The sequence below is a fragment of the Acomys minous genome, assembly GCF_964271855.1.
Source record: "Acomys minous genome assembly, chromosome: 7".
Lineage (NCBI taxonomy): Eukaryota > Metazoa > Chordata > Mammalia > Rodentia > Muridae > Acomys > Acomys minous.
Window position 1 is genome coordinate 33,601,506 of NC_140488.1, and position 8,943 is coordinate 33,610,448.

Here is an 8,943-nt window from a genome sequence, read left to right on the forward strand (position 1 = left end):
TTATGAGGGATCCAATGACCTCTTCTGACCTCTAATGTCCCTGCAAACACCACACAGGGCACTCATACATTTCCTTAGACACACACACAAAATAAATATATGTTTTTAATGACACCTAATATTGATCTCTGGCACACAGTTGCACACACAACACAAACACTAACAAGTATATGTACCACAAATGCACACACACACACACACACACATCACAATACACAAAAATCCCTGGATTTTCTTGTTGAATTACAGCTTTTTAAAATCTGACTTTGGGCCCAGGGGTCCTGCTCAAACTAAGGCACCAGCCAAAGACAATACAGGCGGTAAACTTTAAACCCCTACCCAGATCTAGCCAATGGTCAGAACATTCTCCACAGTAGAGTGGAGAGTGGGATATGACTTTCTCACGTACTCTGGTGCCTCACATTTGACCATGTCCCCTGGAGGGGGAGACCTGGTGGCACTCAGAGGAAGGACAGCAGGTTACCAAGAAGAGACTTGATACCCTATGAGCATATACAGGGGGAGGTAATCCCCCTCAGGAACAGTCATAGGGGAAGGGAATAAGGGGAAAATAGGAGGGAGGGAAGAATGGGAGGATACAAGGGATGGGATAACCATTTAAATGTAACAAGAATAAATTAATTTTTAAAAATCTGACTTTGCCCCTTGGCTATTGTGATGGTTTGAATAGGAATGCCCCACCATAGGCTGACTTATTTGAATGCTTGGTCATTAGGGAGAGTCACTACTTGAGAGGGGTTAGCAAGTGTGGCCTTGTTGGAGGAAGTGCATTACTTGCGGCCGGGCTTTGGTTTTCATAAACCAAGCCAGGCCCAATGCCTCATGATTCCTGTTGCCTGTGGATCCAGACAGAGCTCTCAGCTCCTCCTTGAGCACCAGGTCTATGTGCATGCTGCCGTGCTTCCCACCATGACAATAATAGGCTAAACCTCTGAAACTGTAAGGCTGCCCCAATTCAATGTTTGCCTTTATAAGAGCTGCCATGATCATGGTGTCTCTTCTCAGCTAGAAAACACGAAGACAGTTGTGCACTACTTGGAGCAGGGTCTATGAATTGCCTTTGTACCTGGGTTAGAATAGATATTTACAAATAATATAGATATCTAGAAACTGTTTGGATGTCTAAGCTAGGTGGAGCTCAAAAATAGATTTTTGTTGTTATTTTTGTTTTGTTTTGTTTTGAGGCAGGGTCTCTCTGTGTAGCCTTGGCTATCCTGGACTCACTTTGTAGACCAGGCTGGCCTCGAACTCACAGCGATATGCCTGCCTCTGCCCCCCGAGTGCTGGGATTAAAGGCTCAAAGATAGATGTTTTATAAGAAGCTATATAGTTTATATGGACGGTTGGGTAAAACTAGTATTTGGGGGAAAAAACTAGAATTTGGCCGAATAAATGAATATATAAGAGGAAGGAGGGAAAGTTCATACTGCAAGAGGGCAGACTCAGGGCTAGGGAAATGTTATGCTCCTTCACATAAAGAGATGGGGGCGGGGGCCGGGCATAGTGGTGCACGCCTTTAATCCCAGCACTCAGGAGGCAGAGGCAGGCAGATCACTGTGACTTTAAGGCCAGTGTGGTCTACAAAGTGACAACACAGAAATACCATGTCTCAAAAAACCAAAAAAACCCCAAGAGACTGGGGAGAGGGAAGAAAGGAGAAATAAAAGAGGGAAAAGAGAGCAGGGGGGTGGTGGGGAGAGAGAAAGAAAGACAATCTCCACTCCACGATAGCCTCTAGACTGCTTGGTAGAGTCAGTAATGCCCATAGCTGTCCTTGAGCTATGATTAAATCTCTATAGGCTGAGAAGATGGCTTAGTCAGTAAAATACTTGACATACAAGCACAAGGACCTCAATTTGCCAGGCATGGTGGCACATGTCTTTAATCCTAGCACTCGGGAAGCAGAAGCAGGCAAGTAGGTGTCTGTGAGTTCGAGGCCAACCTTGTCTACAAAAGTGAGTCCAGGAGGACAGCTGGGGCCCAGTGTAACAGAGAAACCCTGTCTTAAAAAAATAAAAGAGCCAGGAGCAGTGGCGCGTGCCTTTAATCCCAGCACTTGGGAGGCAGAGGCAGGAGGATCGCTGTGAGTCTACAAAGGGAGCCCAGGACAGCCAAGGCTATACAGAGAAACCCTGTCTCAAAAAAACAAACAAACAAACAAAACAAAACAAGGTTTTGAATGTATGAGTGTTTTGCCTGCATATATGTATATGCACTACATCAATGCCTGGTACCCAAAGAGTCCTAAAGAGGTCATCAAATCCCCTGGAACTAGAGGGACAGATGGTTGTGACCTTTTTTCTAGGAAACTACACAAAAACTCTCCACAAGAACAGCAAGTGCTCTGAACTACTGAGCTATCTCTCCAGTCTCACAACCTGGGATTGCTTCCCAGAAGACACATTTTTGTGTGAGTGTTTTGGGTTTTTTTTTTGTTTGCTTGTTTTTTTGTTTTTTCGAAACAGGGTTTCTTTGTGTAGCCTTGGCTGTCTTGGACTTGCTTTGTAACCAGGCTGGTCTCAAACTCAACAGAGATCTGCCAGCCTCTGCCTCCCAGAGTGCTGGGATTACAGGCGTGTGCCACTTCACCAGGCCAGAACCCACATTTTTGTTGTTGTTTCAAGATGAGGTTTCTCTTGTAGTCCTGCCTGTCCTGGACTTGCTTTGTAGACCAGGCTGGCCTCAAACTCAGAAATCCACCTGCTTCTGCCTCCCAAGTGCTGGGATTAAAGGTGTGTACCACCAGACCGGGCAGAACCCACATTTTGAAAGAGCTTAAAAGGGTAGTGTATGGGGGGCTGGAGAGATGGCTCAGAGGTTAAGAGCACTGGCTGTTCTTCCAAAGGTCCTGAGTTCAATTCCCAGCAACCACATGGTGACTCATGACCATCTTTAATGAGACCTGGTGCCCTCTTCTGGCGGGCAGGCACACATCGGGGCAGAGTACTGTATAAATAATAAATAAATAATTTTTTGTAAGGGTAGTGTGCAATGGTAATCTCAGCTCTGGGCCAAGAAAGACAAACAGATCCCAGGGAACAGTCAACCTTCCCAAATGGGCAAGCCAGAGGCCAGTAAAAAAGTCTTTTTTGTTTGTTTGTTTTGTTTTGTTTTGTTTTGTTTTTCGAGACAGGGTCTTTTGTGTTAGCCTTGGCTGTCCTGGACTCCCTTTGTAGACCAGGCTGGCCTCGAACTCACAGTGATCCACCTGCCTCTGCCTCCCGAGTGCTGGGATTAAAGGTGTGCGCCACCACACCCGGCAAAAAAGTCTTAATGATCTAAGATAGACCATTCCTAAGACAAGACACCTGAGGATAACCTCTGGCCTCAACATGCATGTGTACCCACACACATAATATGCATGCACAGATGCTCACACACAAGCACCTACATAATTACACATCCCAAATATGCAACTGGGGCTGCCAAGAGCCACCCTGTTAAGGGAGCTCACTAGGCATGTGGGCTGTCTAGGAGGTTATCTGGTGCTTGCAAGGTCTTGTACCACAATGCACCCCCAAACTGTTTCCAGCCTTTGACATGCTATCAGGAGCCATTGATTTGGGGAAGTACAGTAAGCATGAGAGATCTCTGGAGGTGATCTGGAATTTGCAAGGTCTGTATCGTGATGTACCCCAGAATTGCTTCCAACCTCTGACTACCCTGTCAATTGTACGTTGCTGCATTTCTGGAAAATCTGGCATTAGAGCCGGGCATGGTGGTGCATGCCTATAATCCCAGCACCTAGGGAGGCAGAGGCAGGTGAATCAATATGAGTCAGTCAAAGCCAGCTTGGTCTACAAAGCGAGTCAGGGACAGCCAGGACTACATTCATGGCCAGCCTGGTCTGCAAAGCGTGCCCAGGACAGTCGAGGTTACACAGAGAAACCCTGTCTCAAAAAAAAAAAAAAAAAAGAAAGAAAGAAAGAAAACACATCTGGCATTGGTGTGAACTGTTATCTTCTGGGTACTGACCAGCTCTGATTGAGCAACTTCCAACAGGATCTTGTTGAAGATATACTGTTTGTTATTCAGATGAATTAATCCCTGATTATGGATTTCCTGATTTGATTCAAATAGTTTTTAAAAGTTAAAGTTAGCTTATGGCTGCAATAAATACCTTTGTGGACCTCCAGATGCCTAAGGATTGACTTGTAGCAGATTTGTGGCTTCAGATAAGCCTCCTCTGCCTCCCAAGAGCTGGGATCAAAGGCATGCACCACCACCACCCACACCACCCACGCCCCGCCTGCTTGTCTGTTTCAATGGCATCAGGATAAGCCTTGAAACAAACTGTCAGACCCTGACTAAGGAACTTTGCATTCCCCTAAGGCTTGCTGAAATCCCTGCCTCTCTGTTGAAACTCCAGCCCTTTCTCTCAACTCAATCACCCACTGTTGTTGGACCCTAGAGTCCACTCGGGTAGTAGGGGGTCGTCGCGAGAGACCACTCGAGGACCACAGTGTTGATGCAAAAGCACAAGGTTTATTACTGACGCGCGTCAGGGGGCCTCAGCACTCACTCGGGAGGGAGGAGGCATACCACCCCCCAGTCACTGTTACAGACTTTTTAAAGGCTAAAACCGCAAAGGTTAGGAGGGGCTGCATGCCCTATGTTAGGATTGGCTCTGGTGGTCGCTAGGGGTGCTTCTCTAATTATTATTGGCTATTGCAGGGATCGTTGGCCTTGGAAGCTGTTCTTGGCAAAAAGGGGTGTTGGGGAGTTTCCAGAGAATTTTCAGATGGTAATTGTTTACCTTAGTTGAAATTGTTTATCTCGGTTGGCCACCTTGATCTTAGAAACTGAAGCTGAGCTGGCCTTCAATTCTTTTTGGGTCATTTTCCCAAGCTTGCCTGGGTCACGTTCCCAGGCTGGCTGAGAGAGAGGGCCTTACACTGTCACCTGCATCCCAATAGCCAGAGCAAGGCGGTTTCTAAAGATAAAGCAGTCTTGTCTGGACAAACAACTCCAGAAAGTAGAAACTGCAGAGCCCTGCAGCTACATTTAAGATCCTCGTTCTCCAAACACTTTATATAAAGTCCAAGTATCACCTTCCCCCTTCTCAGGCACCCCTTTGCCCACAGGAGAGTGCCTGCCCCTTGCTGTTTGAAATAAACAGTCTCTTCTTCTGGCCTCAGCCTGGTCTCCTGCCTTCCATGTGCCTGCACTGCCTTGAACATAACAGAGGGCATGCTCACACATGGCAGAGCTTTGGAAGTAAGAAACAGTAACAGCGCTGGGCGGTGGTGGCGTGTGCCTTGAATCCCAGCACTCAGGAGGCAGAGGCAGGTGGATCGCTGTGAGTTCAAGGCCAGCCTGGTCTACAAAATGAGTCCAGGACAGCCAAGGCTACACAGAGAAACCCTGTCTTAAAAAAAAAAAAAAACAAGAAAGAAAGAAAAGAAAGAAACAGTAAAAGTAATAGTATAGGCCAGTTCACCTGAAAAGCAGAAAGAAAAAAAAACTGTCCCTTGAGAGGTTGCCAGCACTGCCAGAGCTCCTAGCAATATGTTGGACATGTAAGATCCCAGCAGAGACCGGGCATGGTGGTGCACGCCTTTAACCCCAGCTCTCAGGAGGTAGAGGCAGGTGGATTGCTGTGAGTTCAAGGCCAGCCTGGTCTACAAAGAGAGTCCAGGACAGCCAAGGCTTTTCTAGATTAGGTTTCCTGAGGTGGGTAGACCACTTTCCAAGTGGGCCCCACCATCCAAGGCTGTATAAAAAAAAGAGGAAGGTAGCTGAGCCAAGACTATAAAAGAACTGTTTACAATGCCAATTATTATAGTCAGTCTAGAGGTTACATAAAGTTCACAGGAGAATGTGGGGATATTATATGCAAATACTCCAGCATTTTATAAAAATGACTGAAGGCTCCTCAGATCTGGATGTAGTGGAAAGCCGGAAATCAATAGATAGCTGAAAGACAATGGCATTAGGTAATTTGCCCATCTTTTCCAATTGCTAGTATTTTCCCGGAGAGAAAGTACTTTTCTCCTGAGTTGGTACTCCAGTGAACTCCAGCTGTGACCATATTTCATTTACAGGCCACTCAGTGTGAATATGTAAGTTAGCTACATAATGAACGACTACAGCTTTGCCAAGCAAGATCTTCATAACATCTGTAAGTCACTTACGAGCAACAACTACAACCAACATTTATAGCTACCAGTGACTATAGCCAAACCCATACCCATACCCATGAAACGTCCTTATAGCTTTTTCCCCATGTCAACCAGGTTGGAATTATTTACAGTTTAATATAGTCATCAAGTTAGAGATTTCATTGTGCATTCCTTCCTTTAGATCTTATAAAATAATAATATATTACTTTATAAAATATGTCCCACCTCACCATGTCCATAAGAAATCGTGCTTTTGAAATGGCAAAACAATTTTTTCTTTTTTAAATTTAATTTAATTTATTTTATTTTGCTTTTTTTTTTTTCTTGTTTCTCTGTGTAGCTTTGGCTGTCCTGGACTTACTTTGTAGACCAGGATATCCTCAAACTCACAATGATCCATCTATCTCTGCCCCAGCTTGTCAAAACAAATTTTTGTTTGTTTTGTTTTTCCAGACAGGGTTTCTCTGTGTATAGACTTGCTTTGTAGACCAGGCTGGCCTCGAACTCACAGAGATCTCCCTGCCTCTGCCTCCCAAGTTTTTTGGGTTTTTTTTGTTGTTTTTTGTTTTTTTTTGGTTTTTCAAGACAGGGTTTCTCTGTGTCACAGAGCACTTGGCTGTTCTGGATTCACTTTGTAGACCAAGCTGGCCTCGAACTCACAGAGATCGCCTGCCTCTTCCTCCCAAGTGCTGGGATTAAAGGAGTGTGCTACCACTGCCCGGCGAGGGCTGCAGCTTTCATGAGTCATCCATGACCTGTTTGGGAGTGAGCTTTTCAGTGCCACAGCTGTTCTTCAGACATCTCCACTCTTTGCAAGTAACCCCCATTAAAAACACACTGGCAGCCAGGCATGGTGGTGCACACCTTTAAGCGCAGCACTCGGGAGGCAGAGTCAGGTGGATTGATGAGTTCAAAGCCAGCCTGATCTACAAAGCAAGTCCAGGATAGCCAAGGCTACACAGAGAAACCCTGTCCTGAAAAAAACAAAAAACAAAACCAAAAAACCCACAGTGGCTCACTGAGTTGGGCTTTGGGGTATGTGTGTGTGTGTATGTGTGTGTGTGTTGCATCTCAACAATAAAAGTAGTTCACACAACAGCAAGGCAATATATTTGTTTTGTTTTGTTTTGTTTTTCGAGACAGGGTTTCTCTGTGTAACGGTCCTTGGCTGTCCTGGACTCGCTTTTGTAGACCAGCCTGGCCTCGAACTCACAGAGATCGCCTGCCTCTGCCTCCCAAGGGCTGGGATTAAAGGCGTGCACCACCATGCCCAGCAGCACACAGCATGTGTTTGCAGTGCCACTACTAGAGAGGTGGAGACAGGAGGCTCCCTGAGGCTCACTGGCCAGGTAGTTAATTTAATTGGTGAGATCCAGGCAAATGAGAAACCTCGTCTTGAAAAAGAGAAGATAGCAGCTAGGTGTGGACAGGGACCCTGTCTTGAAAAAAAAACTTGAGAGAGAGACAGAGACATTAAAAACAACAAAAAAGCGTGCTCTGACAAACATGGGGCATGCCTGTAATGCCAGCACTTAGAAGAGCTAAGATAGTGTCTGTAAATTCAAGGCAATCCTGGGCTATAAGGAATTCCAGAAGTGGTTGTGACATCTTGCCAAAAGCTTTGGAGAGTTATTTTAAATTATAGCTACCAAATGCTTTAAACTACATCCAACTTAATGCTGCTAAGAAATCCCGTGAATTGGATGAGCATTATAAAGCTCATCACAGCTGGGCGTGGTGGCACACGCCTGTAATCCCAGCACTTGGGAGGCAGAGGCAGGCGGATCGCTGTGAGTTGGAAGCCAGTCTGGTCTACAAATCAAGTCCAGAACAGCCAAAGCTACACAGAGAGACCCTGTCTAGAAAAACAAAACACAAAAAAAAGCTCATCACTTTGAGCTCAGATATTTGCAACTACTTTTTTTTTCTTTTGGTTTTTCGAGACAAAGTTTCTCTTTTGTAGCTTTAGCTGGCCTGGACTCACTTTGTAGACCAGACTGGCCTTGAACTCACAGGGATCCTCCTGCCTCTGCCTCCTGAGTGCTGGAATTACAGGCGTGTGCCGCCACATCCAGCTCACAATTACCTTTTCTAACATAACAGTTGTTATGGAGGCTGCTTAATCCAACATAACTCAAATACCAGTTAAATGAAGTTGAAAAAAACTTACTGTAATCAAGCTGCTACTGATGGATCAGGGCCATAGAACAGATTTGAGAGCTGAACTGTGACCCTGAAGGGACACTATACAGCATATTTACAGGAAGAAAACCATCGAGCGAAGGGGAGAAGGGTTGGCTGTAGTCTTGTCCAATCATATTTTGACATAAGGGCTTGAACAAGGAAGTTTCCATCAATCAGGACAGGAGTAGGTTCCCAGGCTTGGGAACGTGACCTTGTTTAACGCTGACAGCAAGCTGGAGAAGTGTCCTTGAGATGTCTGGACTCAGAAAATTGTTTTTTTTTTTCTTTCTTTCTTTTTAAATTTTTAAAAATATTTATTACGTATACAGTGTTCTACTTGCATGTACACCTGCAGACCAGAAGAGGGCACCAGAGCTCATTATAGATGGCTGTGAGACACCATGTGGTTGCTGGGAATTGAACTCAGGACCTCTGGAAGACCAGACAGTACTCTTAACCGCTGAGCCATCTCTCCAGCTCCCTTTTAAAAATTTTTTATTCATTTATTTTGTTTGTTTGTTTGTTTGTTTGTTTGTTTGAGACAGGGTTTCTCTATTACACAGAGCCCTGGCTGTCCTAGACTCAATTCGTAGACCAGGCTGGCCTCTAACTCAGT